At 46.5% G+C, this 22630-nt stretch overlaps 1 protein-coding gene across 2 annotated transcripts in view; it reads right to left on the reverse strand.

Annotated features, from left to right (window-relative positions):
* Positions 1-22630, reverse strand: part of CACNG5 (calcium voltage-gated channel auxiliary subunit gamma 5) — a 46232-nt gene that overhangs the window by 22710 nt on the left and 892 nt on the right. The window lies entirely within an intron of this gene.

Genomic DNA, 22630 nt, shown 5'->3' on the forward strand with positions numbered 1-22630 from the left:
GGCCAGCCACACCACCCCTGCCCCCCTCTCCATCTCCCTGGGTCAGCCACACTGCCCCCGACCCTCCCGCCTGCTGGTCCCCCCTCCGCCCCTGCCCAATCTCCCACGGACAGCTGCGCTGCCCCCGCCCCGCCCTCCCAGCCAGCCCCAGCCAGTTCCTCCCACCCGCCCTCATCAAGTGTGTCCAGCATTTTGTGGCTCATCTGAAGAAGTGGGTTTTGCCCATGAAAGCTCATGATACTATATGTAGTTTTGTCAGTCTCTGAGGTGCCACAGGACTATTCATTTTACAATGAAAGAGTTTACTGGGTTTTACTCCTCTTAAGACTTTTGAACTAAAACAATGGAGGGATCTGGATTCTCTTCCTGACTTGTGTGTCAACAACAGGACTGCCAACAAAGAGCCAGCCTGCGAAGACTTGTGTATGCAGGGAATGAGCACAACACAAGCCAGAGTGTAAATCGGCATGGCTGTAGCAGGCCACATACTAGCTGTCCAAGTGGAACCTACTTCCGTGCTCCAACTTGTTGCCATTTGAAACAGCAGCTCGTGAAGCCCAGGACAAAACTTTTAGTGTACAGCAATGCTACAGCAATCTAAATCAACACCCCATTCTGCTGTGCACTATATCAACATGCCCTGAGAAGCAGTGAGCACTGGAAAGTCCTATTGAGGCCAATCAGAAGTGAGTTTTTAATGTAGCGCAAGGAATTACCAATTGTTCTTTGTTATACCTTGTCCAGGACCAGTGCTTGGAAAAATATACTGGCCTGGCAGAATTTGTACTCGTTTATTGGTGTGTTTGTAGCTCTGACTTGAGAGGGCAGATTTCAGAACCATGCCATGTAACCGCCTCTCTTCTTTCCTCTCCCCGCCTTCAATTTTCATGTGATTTTAACAGCTCATCTCTGAGGAACTGTGTGACACAGAGGCAGAGAGCAAATCCCCAGTTAGAGCCATCTGTCTTCTCAGCATCCCCCTGGACCCAGCATAGGCAAGGGAGTCCCCATATAAACACTCTGGGGGTACTACAGGAGCCAGACAGAATCTCCAACCATCAGGGGCAGAAGCAGCAGGTCCCTCTGTTCCCTTGGAGAACTTTCTGCAATTCTGAGTGGACTCTCTTTGGCTTGTGCTGAATGGCTGTTTGCTCCCACCCACCCCTTCTACCTCATCCATAGACTCTTCACCTCAATGTTCTCTCTCTTCCCCTCTTCCCCCCTCCCTCTTCAAGCTCCTGTCCCGTCCCTTTAGGCCAGCCCCTCCTAAACTCACAACCTCCCCCCCCAAAAAAGACTGAGGCACTAACATGCCACCATTATATTGTTCACTCTGCCTCTTCGCCCACTGCACGTCCATTGTTCTATTTAAGCTCTTTGGGCCAGTGACAGGTTGGATTTGGTTTTTGGAGGATTTTTTTGTTCCGTCTTAGGTACAGCTCCTAGTACAAAGGGTTCCTAGATGTTACAGTCAAGCAATAAATAAGAACAGATATGCCTTCTGAATTAACAGGGGCTTGTAAAAGGGAAATTTTTCAAAGGCACAAATGGGAGCCAGGTTTGACTTTCAATAGGAACTGAGCAGCTGTCCTTTCTGCCTCTGAAAATCTCGCTCAAAATGAATCCATCATGCCACAGAAAAAATTAGAGTGTTGGGTTTCCAGTGAAATCGTGTGAAGAATTAATTTTTAACGCTGGTAATTTGCAAGATCCTGACCCTTAGAACTGTCCTTGATTCTTCAGTCTCATTATACTCTTTGGGGACTCGTCCAGGGATGAATACAATAAGTCTGAAATTCCTTCAATTTAAGTCCTTCAAATGTCCTTAAAATTGACTCCTTAAAAAAAAAAAGTGCAGTTCTTAAAATGCTTTCCCTCCGGTGCCCCCAGAATGTGTATGTGAGGAATCCCTCTACATCTATGTTTCCCAATTTTATTTGGCCATGGAACCCTTTTAAACGCGAAAGAATTTTGAAGAACCCCTAACAACAGTCTTATATATGGAGCTGAAAAAGTAGACCACAAATAAGTCAGGATAATAATAAACAAATGCTAAACAAGGTCATGAGATCAACATTTAGTTTAATTGCACATATTTAAAAAACAAAAATCACACTTAATGTGTACAAAAAATAAAGCTCAAAAACTAATATGCATAATATATGGTATATAACAGGTGATCGCATCGCTGACTCACTGCGCTGAGTAGTGACGTCATCATCCCCAGTCTCTGGCTAAGCTGCCATTACTCGGGGACACTTATCATGGCAAACACAAAAGAAAATTGTTTTCAATAAAATTCATAAATGCTTAAATATTAATTATTATGTTTTAAATCATAAAATGTTATTGTAATGGAATTTTCTCACGGAACCCTTATTTTCACTTTACAGAAGCCCGGAGTTCTGCGGAACACCATTTGGGAAACACTGCTCTACATATAACACTCCTAGTGGTAATTGTGTATATACCATTCCAAGAGAGACCCCTTCAGAAACCTTTGAAATTCACACTGATAATACAAATGGTGCCCATCCGAGCTCACAAGTGACTTGCGTGAAATTCTCGTCCGTTTCTCCCAGATCTCAAAAATAAAATGCTACGCTGGACTTGATCCCTGAACCCCGTTCTCCATGGCAGCAGGGGAAAGACCGGAGCAAGAACCATCCTCACTGTCTGTGTCATCCGGGTCATGAAAAAACTCAATAAGGATGCCATGGTGACAGGGCTGGCAACGGACATTCCAGGGCCTCAGATGATGTGGGTGGGGAGCGGGAAGAAGAGAACTACTCCGCTCTGTCCCCGGAAGAGTGGGACTAGGGGCCAGTCAGTCCTTCGGCCATGCTGCGCCCTCCCCCGACAGCCCTCAGAGCTGCCCAGACAGCACCACATGGGCAGCAGGGCTGACAGCCTTGCCCGGCCCCTGGGCAAGGCAGTTGGGGGCCCCGGCTCCATGCCCCGGGAAGGGGTAGGGCCTGAGGTGGAAAGGGTGAGCCTGGGGCTAGGCAGCCCTCAGCACAGCCCAGAGAGTGAAGAGCCTCGTCCAGACTGTCCTCGGTGCTGCCAGGCGCGCGCCACACGGCGCTCCAGCAATGATTTAAAGGGCCCGGAGTGCTCTGGCTGCCACCTCTGCAGCAGTAGTGGGGGTGGTGGCCGGGAGAATAAGATGGAGACTATATTATTGCCCTTCTATAAATCCATGGTACGCCCACATCTGGAATACTGCGTACAGATGTGGTCTCCTCATCTCAAAAAAGATACACTGGCATTAGAAAAGGTTCAGCGAACAGCAACGAAAATGAGTAGGGGTTTGGAACGGGTCCCATATGAGGAGAGATTAAAGAGACTGGGACTTTTCAGCTTGGATAAGAGGAGACTAAAGGGGGATATGACAGAGGTCTATAAAATCATGAGTGGTGTGGAGAAAGTGAATAAGGAAAGGTTATTTACTTGTTCCCATAATGTAAGAACTAGGGGCCACCAAATGAAACTAATGGGCAGCAGGTTTAAAACAAATAAAAGGAAGTTCTTCTTCACATAGCATGTAGTCAATCTGTGGAACTCCTTGCCTGAGGAGGTTGTGAAGGCTAGGACTATAACAGGGTTTAAAAGAGAACTAGATAAATTCATGGAGGTTAGGTCCATACATGTTTATTAGCTAGTATGGGTAAGGAATGGTGTCCCCAGCCTCTGTTTGTCAGAGGGTGGAGATGGATGGCAGGAGAGAGATCACTTGATCATTACCTGTTCAATTCACTCCCTCAGGGGCACCTGGCATTGGCCACTGTCGGCAGACAGAATACTGGGCTGGATGGCCCCTTGGTCTGACCCAGTATGGCCATTCTTATGACCTTTTCTATCGCCAGGCCCAGGGGCAGTTGCCTCCTTTGTCCCCCCTGTCGGAAAGCCTGCATGCGGGTTTCCAGTAGTGATTTAAATCACTAGGCCTCAGGGCAACTTCCCTGGTTGGTGGCCCTGAATCTGTATTTCAACAGTGACCACCACAACTGAGCCAAGCGTAAAAGCCCTAAAGTGGCCCTGAAGTGCCATCGCCCACTGGCCCTCCTTTCGACCCAAGGTCCGGGCTGAAAGAGCAGAACCAAATCAAGGGTCGCCAGCAGCTATTTGGGCCTAAGCCCCTTGCTAAAATGCAGTCTCCAATTTACTGTGGTCTGCGGCAAAGCGAAGCAGGGAGAAAGTTATCTCAGCTGACAAGAGAAAACTGTTTCATGTACGGACACACGCTGGGCTGCAGCAGGCCAAATGTGACGGCCTGGCTGTGTGCGTTTTCAAAAGCAGAGAGCAAGGGGAAGGCAGGGGAAGCAGAAGAGAATCAGAGGCTATAGGGTAAACACACACACAGTTGGATTTAGGAGGGGAACTGAAAGCAAAGGCAGAGATTAAGGAGAAAATAAAGAGAAATGAACAGAGCACAGTGACAGGAGGAAGATGAAACCCACTGAGTGAGCTTTCAAGTGTATGAAAAACTGTAGGAAAGTAGGTAGCCGCTGACAGGTTCAAGAAGGGAGAGGAAGGATGAGGTAAGGCAGGAACTGACTTGAAAGACCAGCTCCCCACTAAATTGCAGCAAAGCTTTTTCATTGGATTAAAAATAAAGGGCTTTCAAAAAGCCAGGTCTCCCCCTCAGGACACAATGCAGCCAGCAGAGGTGGCCAAGGATAAATAGGTCAAAGGAGAATGGATCTTTCCAAACTTAACTTTGCAAAGTTGTGAAAAGTTGGAGCGATCAGAGCTGGGCCTCCAGGCACTTTGTCCCAGTTGGTCCTGCTGCTTTAAGACAATTAACCCAGCACAATGTCAGAGTGACTCGTGGGTCAGCCCAACCCTCACCTTCTCAATGTGGAAGCAAACACAGGGGGTGCTACAAGAGGGCAGCCGCCAAGCCCCTTGTATCACTTCTTACTCCAGATCTGAGCTTACAGCCCAGTGGAACCGACCTCCATGAAGATGCTCTGAGCCAACTCCCCACTCAGAGAGGGAGGTTTAAACCTTGTTGGGGGCAGAACAGACCAGAAGGATGAGGGTCCAAAAGACCTGACACATGCGCAGTCCCAGAGCGTTCTAGTGTCCATGGGGCTGGGTTTTCAAGAGAGCTCAGCTCCAGTTACGCACCCGTATAAGGTCCAGTGTGTCCAGAGTGCTTTTCAAAAGCTGGCTTAGCATGTCCCACCAAGTTGGCTTTTCAGTTCTTTGGCCCTGTCCCAGCAAATAAAACAGACTTTTAATCAAGGAGCCAATTTTCAAAGGCGCAGATGGCAAATAGAGACCTGGCTCCCATTAGCTTTCAGTGGGGGCAAGTGTTTCAGGGCACTTCATGCCTTTGAAAATTTCCCCCTGCTTCCCTCCAAGTTTCCAGCTGGGCTGACTGGTGGGAAAGGCACATTGCCCATCACTCTGAACCAGCAATGTGAGAAGATGGTGTACGTCAGCATGTATCTGTATCAGTCTACAAACTCCATTCTGCTGTGTGGACGTCCCATTTTGAATGACAAACTGTGCTGTGCCTCCATTGGACAACTATAGCTTCTAGTTTGTGCTGAACCACCCAGGATGTACAAAGATTGCCCCCCACACATAGATGACAGGCTGACATAGCAGAGCAATCAAGAGTGTTCCTGGACTTCTACTCATATGGACTCAGCTTAGAAGAATAAGCTGGCTGCAGCCCTAGCAAACCAGCTTCCTCAAGCTGTCCTGTAATGAATCACGTGACTGAGGAACTTGAAGTCGTTCCAGGAGCTCACCTGACAAACAGAGCTGGAACTTTTTAAAAGAATTCTCTCCAATTTATTACCTGGGGTGGTACTAGAAACAGATGACAAGACTCGGTGGCATGTGATGGGGCCCTGAAAAGACACGAACCAAGACCCAAATTTAATTAAGGTCTTCATTTATACAGAGGCTTTCACCTCAAAAGAGCCGAAGTGCTTTACAAATTCAAATATCAGAGGGGTAGCCGTGTTAGTCTGAATCTGCAAAAGCGGCGAGGAGTCCCGTGGCACCTTATAGACTAACTGAGGTGTTGGAGCATAAGCTTTCATGGACAAAAACCCACTTTGTCAGATGACATGCATCTGATGGAGTGGGTCTTTGCCCACGAAAGCTTATGCTCCAACACTTCAGTTAGTCTATAAGGTGCCACAGGACTCTTCGCCGCTTTTACAAATTCAAAGTGAAACTTCTGAGGATGGGCAAATGGAGCTGGATTGAAAGACCCAGAGAACGAAGTCCCTTGAAGCATAGAACAGGAGCAGCACTGACTCTAAGGACATTAACATCTACAGGATTTTTGAAGTGTCTATGCTGGGCCTCTTTCTCCTTGTAATAAATGAAACAACTCAGGAACAGCCTGAAAACAAGACATGTCCATGAGCTTACACCACAGGAAAGAGATTCCTGGGGAGGTAGAATGAATCGCCCAGCAGGATAGGTTAGGATTAGAACACAGATTTTCTGATTTCCCATCCAACCCACTGTGAGTCACCAGCCCATTCTTCTTCCTAAATTGCCCCATTGCACAGATGGATAAACTGAACCCAGGGAGTCTAAATGACTTGCTCCGGGCCTCAATCTCCTAATTACTCAGATGACAAAAGAAAGTGACCTAACTCAGCTCTACCAGTGGTGCTGGAATCACAGTGTGGATATTTAGCTCAGCTTTTGGGTATTCTGATTGGACAAAAATTACAAGTTTAAAATCATTCAAAGAAAACTTTGTGATTTCGAAGGATTCAGCCTATTACAGGTTGAACTCCTCTAGGCCGTCACTCTCTGGTCCGGCAACATCCGTGGTCCAGCATGATTTTAGTTAGCAGGATGTCTACTTATCATGGCTGTGGCCACATTTCGCATGGCCCCATAAAGTTTGTTTACAGCCACCAGTGCTGAGACTCGGTGTTCTGTGCTGTTATTTAGCTCTAATTTACCCCCAAATGTCTTCTAAGAGCCAAGTCAGCAGTGGAAGCGTTGGTAATGCTTCTAGACAACACTGACCCCCTGCGAGTCGGCAAATTCTCTGGTTCAGCACTGGTCAGGTCCCGAGTAAGGATGTTAAATTGCGATTATCTAGCTAGTTGTATAGTCAATACAATTTGTTGATAGGATCGCTCTGCAGAGCCGCAGCGGGGGCTAGCTCCAGGAGCCGGGAAACTGAGCAGTCCCTGGAGGCTCTTACTACATTTAAAATGCAGAGGTGCAGCGTCCCGAGCGAGCATGAGCCGAGAGTGCTCAGTCCAGGTTCACGGTGTGTCCCCAGCACCTGTTCGCGGTGGACAGCCCTGGCTGCAGTGAACAGGGGCTGCTTGGCGGCGGCAGCCCCTGTCTGCGGGGGGAGGGACAGCTCCCCACTGGGACTCCTGCAAAGAGGGGATGCTTTGCAGCAGCCTCCCCCTCTATTCTCCTGCCCCCCGCTGTCTCTGAGCTGCACCCCAAGTCTGCCCCCCTCACTACTCCTTAGAGCTGGGTCCAGATGCAGAGCAGGGCCTCTGTGCACAGGGCCAGCAGTGGAGAGGAATGCCGGGCAGACAGCCTAGTCAGTGGCCAGGAGCCCCCAAAACCAGCAGCTGAGTGGGACTCTGGGTCAGCAGCAGAGATCCTGGGCAGGCAGCAGAGCCCCCAGGCCAGCAGCGGGGTCAATGTCTGGGAACCCTGCATGCTAGGTGGGCAGCTAGGACTCTGGGGCCAGCAGACGATCCCTCAGGGTTGGCAGCGGAGCAGCCAGGACACTGGGCGCAAAACCTGAGTTCAGCCTCATGCACAACACACCGTGCAATGGCCCTAGCAATTGGTGGGGGAGGGGGACAGACAACAGATTGCATAGATGCCTTTTTTAGGACACGTGCATATATCCAAGACCTCATTAAAACATTTGTTGCCAGATCAAAACATACCCTTGAAAAGCTCATATCTAACATAGCCTGTCTACTCTTAAGCAAACCGAAGAGCCACACTTTGAAGGTCAGCAAAACTCAGGTTCCAGGGGATCGGTCAAGGCGGCATGTTTCATAGGATGCTGCCCAATGAACACCTTTGTGCCTAGCTCCCAAGAGTTCAAATCCACAGGCGCAATCAGCAGAAGGGCAGCTGTTGGGACAGAGCAGAGGGAGAAAAGTCGCCTCTTGGGTAGGAGGGTCCCCGACCATATGAGGCTTTATGGGCTGTTATCTCTGTCAGAACGATTCAAGTGTGAAACATAAGGGCTGAGAAAACAGACCGACTGAAAGGGAGGCAGAAGCTGTCATGCGTCCATATTACAGGGAGACTCTGGCTTAGAGGTTTGATAGAAACTAGTTGAACAGATTGATTCTTCAAAGGAAAAGCAGGATCTCAAGTTCTCCCTGATCTCTGGATACTTCCAATTAGTGCAAAGTCCAGTTCCATAAACTCCTAATTACAAATAATGGATGTTACTTTTGTTTTCTAGCCCTTTCATGCAATCAGCACCCATGCATACAAAAGCCCGTGAACAATATTCACTTACTGGCACCAATCCAAAATCCTGACGCTAAGACATTAGATGGAAGATTTACAAAGCAGGAATATTTATCACTGTCGGCTCTTATCTACACTAGAGGTGAGTCTACAGAGCAACGCTATTTCAGAATAACGGCCGTTATTTCAAAATAATGTGAGGGTCTACACAGCCATTCCGTTTTTTCGAAATAAATTTGAAATAAAGGATGGCTTATTCCAAAATCTGTAAATCTCATTCTATGTGGAATAACGCCTATTCTGAAGTAGCTATTTTGAAATAAGGTGTCTGTAGACTGTCCACTGCTGCTATGTGAAATAGCCCCTCACCAGGGCCATTCTAAGTTATTCCTCCCAAGTGTGCCTCTGGGGCTGTGTCTAGACAGAAAAGGGATGCAGATTAGACACAGCGCAATTGCAAATGAAGCGGGGATTTAAATCTTCCCCGCTTCATTTGCATAAACATGGCTGCCGCTTTTTTCCGGCTCGGGGCTTTGCTGGCAAAAAGCGCCAGCCTAGACGGGGATCTTTCGGAAAATAAACCCTTTTCTGAAAGATCCCATATTCCTGATTTTAAGAGGAATAAGGGATCTTTCAGAAAAGGCTTTATTTTCCGGAGATCCCCTTCTAGACTGACGCTTTTTGCCGGCAAAGCCCCGAGCCGGAAAAAAGTGGCAGCCATGTTCACGCAAATGAAGCGGAAAAGATTTAAATCCCCGCTTCATTTGCAATTGCGCTGTGTCTAATCTGCATCCCTTTTCCACAAAAGGGGTACAGTCTAGACACAGCCCTGGGGTTTAAATCGAGATAGCACATCTATATTAGGGAAGCCTGCCTTGGACTAATTTTGAGGCTTCCCTGCAGTGTAGACATGCTATTTCAAAACAAGCTGTTTCAGAATAACTATTCCAGAATAGCTTATTTCGAAATTGATGTGCAGTGTAGACATAGCCTAAGACTTTATTTTGAAATAACTCCCCCCTCCCCCCAGGTAAATTTGGTCCACACTACCAAGCCCATTATAAATTTTGAAATAACAGGCTGTGGAACTTGAAATCTGTACTCCTGCTTTTCGTCAGGAGTAACACTAATTTTGAAATAGTTATTTCGAAATAACGGTAGTGTGGACACGCTGGTGCTGCTATTTAGAAGTAACAACTCCCCAGAATAATTCAAACTAATTACTCCCCAGTGCTTCTTGGGGCTCTATGTCCGAGGCAGCACGTTCACATTAATGGAGCCTGCCTTGGACAAATTTTGAGGCTTCCCCATAGTGTGAGCATGCTAGTTCGAATTTGTTAAATCGGGAGTTAACTCGAATTTACTAATTTTAAAATTGTTTCCTAGTATAGACATGGCCTAAGAAGTCTGCACATGAACCTGCAGAGAGAAGAATCAATCGTGAATTTCATTCTAGGCTGCAGAATTCTCGTTGCTCCGTGTTACTGATTACGGTACATGTCCATTGACTACTGTTCATGGTGCTATGTCTTGCTGACAGCACTTTCCTCTTTATTTTCTAAATGCTTACAGTCTAGTAATCCAAACAAACAAGCAATCCTATTTTGCCTCCAGCATTTTGTGTTAACCCATGCTTGCATGTGTCTTTTTCACGCAAAGGCTCTACAGAATGTTAACAGACACACTGAAAGCAGCGCGCTCTCGCTGGATATACAATAGTTCGGTGGAAGTCAGAGAGCAGAGGGTGGTTCAAAGCGGGGGAGGGGGGGGTCACCAACCTACAGAAAAATCAGTTGGGGGCTGCACAAAAGCAACCCCTCAAAAAACAAAAGCACATCACTGACCTGGCCCCCAACTAAAAAGCAGAAAGACACTCCAAACAAAGTGTGTATTCCCTTACACACCAGAGCCTAGGGGGCGCTGGGCTAGTAGATTTTGTGCCCCTCTGGGGTAAGGGCAAAAGGGGTTCAGTGTATGGGAGGAGCCTGCCAGGAAGAAGGCTTGAAGTATGGGGGGGTTGGTGGGTCAGGGAGGGTGGCAGGCTGCAGGAACAGGATGGGGGTGGGAGGACTAGGCAGAAGGTAGGGTGCAGAAGCAGAGTGGGGGTGCATCAGTGGGCTGGGGGCAGGGATGCCGCAGGGCTAGAACACCAGCACTAGTTCCCCAATGCTGGGGGTAGGACCCTTAGCCTCAGGGGTTAGATCCAGGCAAGCTGGGGGTTGGATCCAGCCCCCTGGCCATAGGTTCCCCACCCCTGGTTCAAATGATTGATAATTGGACATATCACCTTCATATGCAAGCCAGTTTTGATTTAACCTAGGAATGCATGAAATTAACGTAATTTTACTAACTTCTAGTTGCTTCTAGGTGCCGTTTAAGATGTTGCCGATTTACAGAGTACACAATGGTTTGAGCCCTGACTAAGCAAGATGAAATTGGTTTCCGTATCTTGTCTATTTAGAATGTGCTTCAGGGCAGAGATTGTGTTTCACTGTGTGTCTACATGGCACCCAGCACAGCGGAACCCCCATCTCAGAAAGGGCCTTTAAGACAAACACTTGGCAGGCATTGTTGCTTTACAGTTGTCATCTTGAGGTTTAAGATGCTCAACTCATTCTTCCTGCCTATGGAGATGGAGATCCATCGGTCTCAGAAATTTACGGACAAATGTAAGGCCCTTCCTGTATTTAAAAAGAGAAATGAACTCTCCTTCTTCCATAACTAAAGCATTTCAACATCTCCACGTTTCTCCTGCCAGGCAGCAAAATGCCTAGTAACAGGCTAAAAACCTGGACACCTTTTCTGTATCCAGCCACATAAGATATTTACGATGCTTGAGTTTGAACTAGCAATGAAAAGAATTCGCATGCACTCTCCCAGCACCGACCATTTTAGCCCCACGTGAACTAAGCCCATGACATTTCCTCTGTGCTACGTTTCACCCCCAGCGAAGGGCTACGGATAACCCACTGTTACAGGATGTTGATTCCAGAAGGCACAGAATGAAGGCTCCTTCGTGCTCCAGGGTTATTCTGATTAGTAGCACATGCAGTGGTAGGTAAGTAGAGGATTAGGCCCTTGATCCACATTGTCCCTAACTGGCCTTCTCTTTGAGCGCTAAGGAGCTATGGTGATGTGACAGCTGGAGTTCAAAAAAGCAGAAGAGAGTTGGAAGGAACAACCTCAACTGCCAAATTTAAAAAATTCGACATCACTCCTCTTGGATTCAGACCTTCCAGGCAGCAACGACAAGAAAAGACGCCTGTGTAGCTGGGCATTTAGACAAGGCAGTTTGGGGTTAATAAAACAGAGCTGGGTTGCACTGTGCGAAATGGCCTCTCTTTTCACACGACAAAGAAAGCAAAAGAGAAGCCTGTCAAGAAATCCCCCAGCGAGTGCTGCGAACAACACATCCTGGTGCATGTGCAGAGAGAGACTCCAAGACCCAGCCAGCCTGCCTTATGACTGAGAATGGCTACCACAGAGCGGCACCCCTTGCACCACTGAAAAACCAGCTTTATCACAAAGCCGCCGAGCAGGGACACGGTATCCAATTAACCCAGAGCCTGGCTTTGGTATGCACGCTCCAGAGTTCAGACCAGCAGCGTAGCAACTCCACTGGCCACCTACATTAAAATCAACTAGCCAAGTAGAACCTTTCTTTACGAAAGCAGTTGGATGCGTGGCCTCTCCGATGGCCATAGAGCAGGCTTTGTGGACCAGCCCTACACACTCAGCCATGACCTCACCCGATTATGACAGAAGGCTCATCATTTGGCAAGGGTTCCTCCCTCCCGCTTTGCTTCATGTCCCCCGTTCACTTTCCCTGGAACGCAGCCCAATTGTTACCCAGTCTGAGTGCGATTTTGTGGCATCGACAGACTAATGTGTCACGGCTCTTGATAAATTCAAACTCTGTGCTTCCCATCATGACTACGGCAAGATTCATTACCGCCTCCTGGTCTGAATTGCTAATGTCCCAGGAGACACAATAGGAAAATCCTTGCAGAAATGCAGAGGAGTCTGTTGCCATTTCCAACACATCCTACAATTGTATACCCTACTACAACCCCCCCACCCCGCCCCACACTCTGCCTTAGCTATTTATACGCAAGCGCTTTGGAGCAGGGACTCGATACCGTGTCTAGCACAATGGAGCCGTAATCTTGGTTGAGAGCTTTCCCTGCATCCCTGACACAACTGATTAAAACAGGGAGTGGACTCTGGAAATTAGCACACCCCTCCAAATACACAGTTCCAGCTGCAGCCTGTGTCCCCCAGACCCAAAGAAACCTGCAGGCCATGTGCTCACCCCACCTCCTTGCATCTTCCACATGGAGAACAGCAGCAGCATCCCAGAGGAGTTTGCAGGGAACAGCCAGCACTGAATATACAGGAGGACGCAAGCTAGGAGTTAAGGCTTTCCAGTCCCTAGCACTGGCTACAGAGGGACCTAACCAGAACACCAAACCCAGCATCTCTCTCTCCAGAGAAGACGCCACAGAGGAGCCTTTGTAGCCTCCTGACAGTATCTCTGAAATTTAAACATTGAGCATATTTTCCTCACTTTCTCTATTGCCACTGGCTGTTTTCTCTTCATCCCCCATTCCCCCACCAGGGCCCCTTTCAGCTTCCCAGGCTCACTCTACCTGGGCACTGTGCCTTCTATCCCCCTCTTTTCCCAACATCGCCCTCCCTCCCTTTCACCCTGACCAGTGCCGCAGCAAGCCCCAAAGAAATCCTGACATGATGTTTTCATAACACAAATAAACACGTTGTTTAAAAAGCAAAACCCTCAACAATTAGTGCTAGCGTGATGTGTGCTTGGAAAACACTTGCCACATTTTGGGCACAACCTGAATATAAATATTTCAGACAAATCTGCTCTTTCAGGGTAACTAATCTTTAGGCAAGTGGGCCCAAGCTAAGCAGAAACAGTGGGGCTGAACTAGCACAAACAAATAATTTCAGCCCAGCAAGAAGCAAAGAAAACACTGTTCCCATATCTCTGAAAACAATGAGCAGTCCTGCGGCATCTTAGAGACTCAATTTTTTTAGGTCGTGAGCTTTTGTGGGTAAAGTCCACTTTATCAGATGAGTTGGAGTGGAAATTACAGAATCTGGGATATATATAACAGCAAAGGAAGCTGCTTGTCAGTTGGAGGACCAGTGTTAATGAAGCTAATTAAGTCAGGGTAGGGATGTCTCATTCACAGCACTGAATGCAAATATCAAAGGCAGGGAAATTGCCTTTGTAGTGTGTTAAGATCTTTATTCAAGCCTAGGTTGATAGTGGTGAACTTGTAAGAGAACTCTAGTTCCGCTGTCTCCCTCTGTAATCAGGTGATTAAATTCTTTTATAGAAGGATGGCTACTTTTAAATCCATTATTGAATGTCCACGGTGGTTCATGACTTAATACATTTGTTACTCTCTAAGGTGCCATAGGACTGCTCCTTGTTTTTACAGTCACAGACTCACAGGGCTACCCCTCTGAGACACTTTACCATGTATCTCTCGGTAGACATAGAAGGGCTGATCTCATTCACTCACACACCTAGCACTCACAGGACAGATATTTCAGCAAAAAGTGTGAAGAGAACTTTTGGCAAACCAGCTCCTTGTACGACCATGCCTTCTTTGGGCACCGCACCAAAGAATCTCCCCATTACTTCTACTTTCCAGTTCCCTTGGTTAAATGCGCTTCCTTTGGCAAATTAAATCTCCCTTTTTCTGACGAATTCCCCCACCTTTTTGCCTGGCTGGCTGAATGCAGATCACTGATGGAAGGGTACTTTCCTATCACGTGCTTTCCTCTCTGGACCCTCCTTTCAAGTCCGAGTGCTACAGCTATGAGGCAGCATGACCTTTTGTAAAAGTGTTTAATACCATGTGAGTAGATTGCAAAGTGGTTCACTGCTAGCCATCTAGCCTACGTGCCCCTTTGTCTTTCCCCTGATTGCCAAAGGCATGAGGCTCCCCTGAAATCATAACTGAACCCTTCTCTCCCCTACATCAGCTGAGTCACAAAGCAAAACCCTCTGGACATCAACGCATCACCAGTTCCTGATGAATCCACCACATAATACTTCGGGCCAACCCAATACAACAAGCAATACAACACTTGGCATTGGAAAAGGTTCAGAAAAGTGCAACAAAAATTAACAGGGGTTTGGAATGGGTCCCATATGAAGAAAGATTAAAACGAGTTGGACTTTTCAGCTTAGAAAAGAGGAGATTAAGGGGGGAATATGATAGAGGTCTAATAAAATCATGACTGGTGAATAAGAAAAAGTTATGTACTTATTCCCACAATATAAAAACTCACCAAATGAACATAAGAACTCACCAAATGAAATTAATAGGCAGCAGATTTAAAACAAACAAAAGGAAGTTTTTCTTCACTTGGCGCAGTCTACCTGTGGAACTCCTTGCCAGAGGATGTGGTGAAGGCTAGGACTTTAACTGGGTTCAAAAAAGAGCTATATAGATTCATGGAGGTTAGGTCCATCAACGGCTATTAGCCAGGATGGGTAGGAATGGTGTCCCTAGCCTCTGTTTCTCAGGAGGTAGGTGACAGGGGAGGGATCACATGAAGATTACCTGTTGTGTTCCCTCCCTCTGGGGCACCTGGTATTGGCTTCTAATGGCTGACAGGATACTGGGCTGGATGGACCGTTGGTCTGATACAGTATGGCCATTCTTATGTTCACACAATATGGCACATGTATTTTCCCCATCTAGGTAACTGGGGGGGAATCACTCATTAAAGAAGCTGCTCTTCAGACTGAGCTGAAGGCCACTAAATATTGCATTATTAGCTTTTACTCTCCCGGCCCTTTGCATAACTAGTCAGTGTGCAGGGGGAGGAGAATGAGAATTGCAACAGCAGGTATTGGCTCTGTTTTAAGACACTTCTTTTCTTCCTTTCATCATTGGCAATTACTTCCTCGCACCTGGGTTTCTAAGGAATTTGGGGGATACGGCCATGTCAACTAATCAATTTCTGTTTGCTTTTGTGAAGGCCACTTTACCGCTCACGCGCCTTTTTCAATGCAACTGTGTGGCTTTGGACATGCATTTTTGCAGCAGGACCTTAACACCTGTGAAGCTTATGACAAAGTAGTCAAGGGCTTTGTCATGTACCCTGGATGATGCAAGCATGACAAATTGGGACAGAGGGGATAATAAGGTCTTACATAAGATGAAGCCCCTAACGTTGGGATGGTCCTGACAACATTGGTACATCTGGTCATCCTAAGCCTATATCTTTACAACTTATTTATGTGGGTTATGAAAAGAATCACAGAATCACAGAACGAGATGGGACCGGAAGAGGTTATCAGATCCAGTCCCCTGTCTTCAAAGCAGAACCAAGCACCATCTAGATCATCCCTGACAGGTGTCTATCCAACCTGCTCTTAAATATCTCCAGTGATGGAGATTCCACAACCTCCCTAGGCAATTTATTCCAGTGCTTAACCACCCTGACTGTTTGAACATTTTTCTTAATGCCCAACCTAAATCTCCCTTGTAGCAATTTATGCTCATTGCTTCTTGTCCTATCATCAGAGATTAAGGAGAATAATTTTTCTCCCACCTTCTTGTAATGCCTGTTTAGGTACTTGAAAGTTGTAATGTTAGTCTATTTCAGTCAGTTCTCTGGCAAAAAGGATGGCTTTAATGTAATGTACACTTGCAAACTCTGTGCTAGCTCAGGTAGTTATTTCCTTTCCTTTCCTTGCATTCCCAAGCCAAAGCTGCAAATTTCCTGGTACAGAGTAGTGCCAGAGGGACTCATTCAGCTCCATGAATATATTCAACAGCTCTGATAGAGCTACAAGGAAGTGGAGAAATAAACCTATAAAAACGTGTCTGACTCCTGGCCATCAAGCTGAATGCTCTGTGCTGGCAGACAAAGGAAAGAGCGCACCAAGAACCTGCTCATTTCCTCATTCAGCATGTTGAACAATCCCAGGGCCAAACCTTGCTCAAGCAAATATTCTCACGCCTGTCAATGGAGAGATGTGCATGAGAAAGACGGGTGGGATTTCTTCCAGAGAGCATTTATACTGCTGGTGCAAAGCAGGCCAAAAGCAGTTCTAATGGGCTATGGCAAGACCAGCAGCGGCGCTGAGCTGCAGCTGCACCGCTACGGAAGCACCCCATAGACACTGCCTGCAGCAAAGGGCCAGGATCTCCCCTCACCCTGCGTTAATCCACCTCTCCAAGAGGCTGTAACAGTCAACACTGGAGGAAGGTGGGGAGTTAGAGGCTGGCTTAGCTCCATTTCTCAGGAGCATGGATTTTTCAGACCCCTGAGGGATGCAGATGTGTCCCTGTCAGTTTTCAGTGCAGACCGGCCCCCAGAGCCATGCCCCCTATTAGGGGAAGGAGTGTGTCCAGAGGGAAGGGACTGCAACCAAGACTCCCTTTGGAACAGCAACGGCTTCACTACTGTATTGGCTCCTTGGAGGAACTGGCAGAGGATTATTATTATTGTTCGTGTTACTATTGTTCCAGAAGCCCGTCAGGCACAAAGTCCACACTGTGCTCGGCACTGCACAAACCCAGAAGTGAAGCGACAGCCCCTGCCCCAAAGATGAGAGGCAGGGCAGTCTCTCTCATCCCCGTCCTCAACTACAAGCTTGCCTGCCACATAGGCTACGGGCCTAGAAACTATTCCACCATTCTCCTAACCTAGTTAGAGCCGGGGGGCGAAAGTAACTTACATTTCATACAGGTACTGTTGTATCGCAACAGTTGGGGGAGATTCTGATACAAAAGAATCTGTAAGAAATTTAAGTGTTGGGTGGAGTGTGGGGTGCTCAGGGCAGGAGCTTGGGGAGTGCCAGGGGGCTCAGGGCAGGGGGCTGAGAGTGTGGTGGGGGGGTGCAGATGATGTCAGGAGGGGGGTTCAGGGCACAGGGCTGCAAAGTGCAGGAATCAGGGTTAAAAGAACGGGAGGCTCAGGGGAGGGGCTTTGGAGTATGGGGGGTACAGGACTCAGGGCTGGTGGTAAGGAGCTCAGGGCAGGAGATGGAGGGATGGGAGATGCAGGAGTCAAGATTACGCACGTTGGGGACTCAGGACAGGGGATCGGTGTGCAAGGAGGGAAGAGGGATGAAGAATCCCCTGCCCCTCCCAGTTCATACCTGGACATTGCCTGCTCTTCCTCTTCAGGGAGCAAAAGGAAAGGGCCAGTTCGTCTGCCCCCCACCCTCCCCAGCCAGAACGAGGAATGCCACAAATTGTGCACTTTCCCCTCACGCCCTGCCATTAATGAGCAATCCTGGCTGGGTGCAGGGCATGCCCCCAGCCAGCCCTTTTCACCTGTCCTTTGTGAATTCAAAGGAAAACATGGAGGCAAAAGGCACTTCATCAGCACAGGGCTAATGTGTTAATATTCTTACAGCAGGGCTTTCTTCAGAGTCGCAGAGAACAGTCTCTCATTGTTACCCCTTACAAAGCAATACAGTGCCTGCGGGGGGAAATAGCTTTTAACACACCTGACCAAATTGCGGGTACTTAGTTCCCCCACTGTGCTTTTTGACTGAGAGCTGTTAAGTATCTTTCAGCAAGGCCAGGTGCAGGGGGGAATGGATGATTAGCAAGGGTAGAGGGCAGCGGCATGAGAAGTCAGACAAGAGCATTGTTCAAAGCAAACAAGTTCTCCACTGCTGCTCACTGGAAAATGGTTGTGTTTAGGTTAGAAAAAGAAGTCTCCACTTAGTCTGAAAACATGACTGCAAAAGATGCTAAAAGTGTTCACCTTAAGGGGCTGGTACAGCTTTGCAAAATGCTGAACTAGTCAGCCCCTCCAGCATGGCTAAAATACCAGCTTTTATAGTTCACCACATTTTCAGTGGATTTTTAATAACCACTGTTTGCAGAAGAGAAGACAGATTCCATGTCTCAGTTCACTTGTTCTTACAGCAACACGTGGTCCATTATTTTTGTTTGTACTTCATTTAACAAGCAGGTCAGGTGTTTTTCATGTTGCCTCACTTGAATTCAGATTATCTTCTCCAGTTGCGGTGCATGAGGTTTGTAACCAATGTTCCCTATAATCTTTTCCATCCATGTGCAGGTTTTTCCCCCTCCACATGTGGAATAAATTTTGTTATGTGAGCCAAGGAATGTGCACCACAAGGCTAAACACAAACCAAGCTATGGGCGCTCTGTTATCAGCTGAGCAGCACTGGAATCTTTCCTGAGTGGCTGCACAAGCGCACAGCTTACATCTGTAACCCTCTCGCTTTTTTGAGCACAGTAGGTTTTTATATCCTACCGTGCGGTCATGAACCTCACTTTTTCATATCAAGACTGTGAATTGCTGTGAATTACTCTTGCATTGAGACAAGATAGGTGAAGTAATAATACCTGTTATTAGACCAACTTCTGTTGGAGGAAGGTACAAGATTTCATTGTTAGCATTGTTGGTTCTACAGTGATTAAATATATGGGAGAGCTCTTCTTTTTCTCCCCAGTAGGCAATGTCTCAGGAAAACAACCCAGTGCTGACATACCCTTCCCATGCAGACTTGGGAAGCACAGGCTGACTTTGTTGAAATGTGAGAAGTGATATTTCGAAGTCAAGGGGCCAACGGCCAAATCCCCAGCCGGTGTAGATAGGGGTAGCTCCATTGACTTCAATGGAGCTCATCAATTTACCTAAATTGAGACTATAGCTCTAAAGTTCTTAAGCAACCCCAGTATAAATTGCTAATCGTTTACAGAGTTCGCCAGATCAATCACTTGACCAACTCCTATTTTCTTTGGATGACTTTCAAAGCGTAACAAGATGAAGCCAATAAGACTAGGATATAGAAAATGAAAGTGCAAAGGTCCTTCCTTACAGAGGAAGAATGAGAAAAAGAAGAGAGCTCATTAACTATTTAAAATTTAGTAGGGGAATTTATTAACCAGCACATTCCAATCAATGAGCGACAACAAGAAGTTGAACAAGTGATGGCAGAGTTGTTTGGTCCCAGAGATTTAAATACTTCCTCTTTTGAGAGCCAAATTCTCACTGAAGACATAGGCTGTGTCTACACTGGGCCACTTATTCCGGAAAATCAGCCGCTTTTCCGGAATAAGCTGCGAGCTATCTACACTGGCCCTTGAATTTCCGGAAAAGCAACGATGCTCTACTGTACAAAATCAGCCACTATTCCGGAAAAACTATCCTGCTCCCGCTCGGGCATAAGTCCTTATTCCGGAACACTGTTCCGGAAAAGGGCCAGTGTAGACAGCCCAGTAGTCTTTTCCGGAAAAAAGCCCCGATCGTGAAAATGGCGATTGGGGCTCTTTTCCAGAAAAGCGCGACTACATTGGCCACAGATGCATTTCCGGAAAAAGGGCTTTTCCGGAAAAGCAGCCTGCCAATGTAGACGCTCCTTTTCCAGAAAAACTGAAAACGGAATAGTATGCCGTTTTAAGCATTTCCGGAAATTCATGCCAGTGTAGACACAGCCTAAGTGTTTAGTGTGATAAAAGAAACGCAGCAGCTGGGGGCAGAAACATTTTTTTGACAGTATTAAAACTAAAGGGAAAAAAGAAATGACCAAGAAGAATCATTTACAGATGGATGAAAAAAAATAAAGCATAAGAACAAGAGAAAGCAGCCTTAGAAGCTGTACTTCAGTTATTTCATCACAAATAATCTCTTCTTTAACTGGGATCCAACACCTCATTTTGTTAAGAATTAAAACAAAACAAAAAGGACAACTCTGAGGATTTGGAGGCACTTCAGTATTCTGGCTTTATCTAGACATGGTTAAAAGATGTGTCATTAGAATGCATTAGCTATCCCATTCTGACACATTTGACAGTTCAGTATAGATAAGGCCCTACACCTCTTCTTACCCTTTACACCGGTTGAGATAAAGTGTGGGGGAAAGTCTAACCCAGGGATGGGAAAATACCAGTCCAGCAGTGTTAGTTCCTGGCAGGCACCCACCACTATATTTACCTGCACGGCGATCAGTACAGGTGACTGCAGCTCCCATTGTCCACGGATCACTGTTTCCAGTCAATAGGAGCTGTGGGAAGCGGTGTCCTGGTCCGCACCACTTCCTGCCACTCCCACTGGCTGAGAATGGTAATCTGCAGCCAATGGGATGTGTGATTGCCAGTATCTTTGTCCATGCAGGTAAATATAATGGTGTGGGCCCACCAGAGGCTAACCCTAGGGCATGTCTAGACTATGGCATAAATTTGCATATCTTCTTCCGATAACTTTTTCAAAAGAGGCTCTTTCAAAAAAGCAAGCAGTCTAGACGCGGTTCTTTCGGAAAAAAAAGAAAAACCTTTTTCGAAAGAACCGTTCTTCCTAAAAAAATGAGGTTTACACAGGTCTTTTGAAAAAGGGTCTTTTCCCCCTCAAACTGCCACAGTATTATTGCCTATTATTAACCTTTAACTTTATCATCTTAGCATGTGTAAAAGTCTACACTGCCTTGTTGGCACTGGACTTTTCAAACAGACTTTGTCTACACAGGAAAGTTGTACCACTAACTATAATGGTACAACTTCTTAGTGCAGATGCAGTTATTTCAATTCAAAAGTGATATTGGTGATTATTCCTCATATGGGAAGGGGAATGAACTATACCAATATCAAGCATTTTTATCCACACCAGTCATTTTATAAGTACAAAAAAAAAAGTTATACCAATACAAACACTGTGCATAGACCAGCTAGAATAAGTTACATGCTGTGTCCTTATTTTTTAGGCGTGCTAAAAAGCATCAACTAAAGAGATAAGACTTCAATAGCCTTTATCCAATCATCATACCCCATTCTCTCAGCATCACATGCAGAATTTCCTCAAAATGAATTAATTCTCTATATACATTTTTTTAACCAAAACCAGTAGGAATAACCAACCCGGTCATGTAAGGGTCTGACTCCGATGGACAAGTAGAGGAGCATGAGACTCACCTAAGATCAGCTTTGAAATGTAAACCCAAACAGCACCATAAATTACCTTAGATGAATGTCTTTAAGCTTCCTGGCTTTTACATCAAACAACATAAATCGTATATTATTGTGGCCCCATTCCCAGCCTATTTGTCTGACCTTCCGTCTTGAAGCCTGGCCATATATGCTGTAGTATTTCATAGCTAAATATTTTCAATATAAGCTCCTGTCTGAGAACGAGAAGAAATGGTAATGCATTTGGTAGTTATTAGATAAGGCCAATCAATGGCTCGCATGGCAATTAGCATCTCATCTGTATGAGTAGTAAATGTCTATCAGAACCACAGAAGAAATCTAATCCAAAATTACTGCTTTTCTTGAGAGCCCCTATACCTCTCGATCTGTCCCAGGCACCCGTGTGCTATAACGCTGCATTTGTTACCATCACACTGAAGCTGCCTGTTATTGCATGGTGCGGCTGCTTGCTGTCTTTCCCACAGTGTTATATTTATATTGCTTCTTACAGCTTCTTAACACCCCCACTGCTCTGTCCCTGGTGCTGGGTCACATGGTAACACCTTCCCACAAATTGACAGGGCTGGAATAGAGGGGGACCAAAGAGTTCTACCTGTTATAACACAGCAATTCAGAGGGCCCTTCATTAACATGGGCCCTACAAATGACAGGTATTTACTTTGCTGCTATAGATATATATCTTGGATTCTGTTATTTCCACTCCAACTCAACTGATGAAGTGGGTCTCACCCACGAAAGCTCACAATCCTATATATTTTTGTTAGTCTCTAAGGTGCAGCAGGACCACAAGTTGTTTTTGGGTCCCACACTTAGCTACGGCTCAAGAGAAGTCTTAAATCACTTAGACACACGGGGACACGAAGGGAAGCAAGAAAGTGGCCTGTTATTACACCTCTATACTGCAGGCTTTGCCTCTTATCTCCTTCACATGCCCATTTTCCATCCCATCATTAGAGCCCTGCAGATACTGGCTTTAGATCCACAGATATCGGCGGCTCAGTTTTGCAGATACAGATGTGGATATAAATTTTGTATGTAGAACCCTGCAAGTTTGCAGATATCCGCAGGTAGCCACATCCGTGGATCATTTTTGCAGATGGATATTAATTTTATATCCTTACAGAGCTCTGTCCATCATAGCCTGCATCTCTATCCCTCCAGCTGCCAGCTCTCCCAGCCACACACACCTGCCCTGATTCAGCTGTTCTCTGGACATTGGG

The sequence above is a fragment of the Pelodiscus sinensis genome, chromosome 20, assembly GCF_049634645.1.
Source record: "Pelodiscus sinensis isolate JC-2024 chromosome 20, ASM4963464v1, whole genome shotgun sequence".
In the NCBI taxonomy this organism is placed as follows: Eukaryota; Metazoa; Chordata; order Testudines; family Trionychidae; genus Pelodiscus; species Pelodiscus sinensis.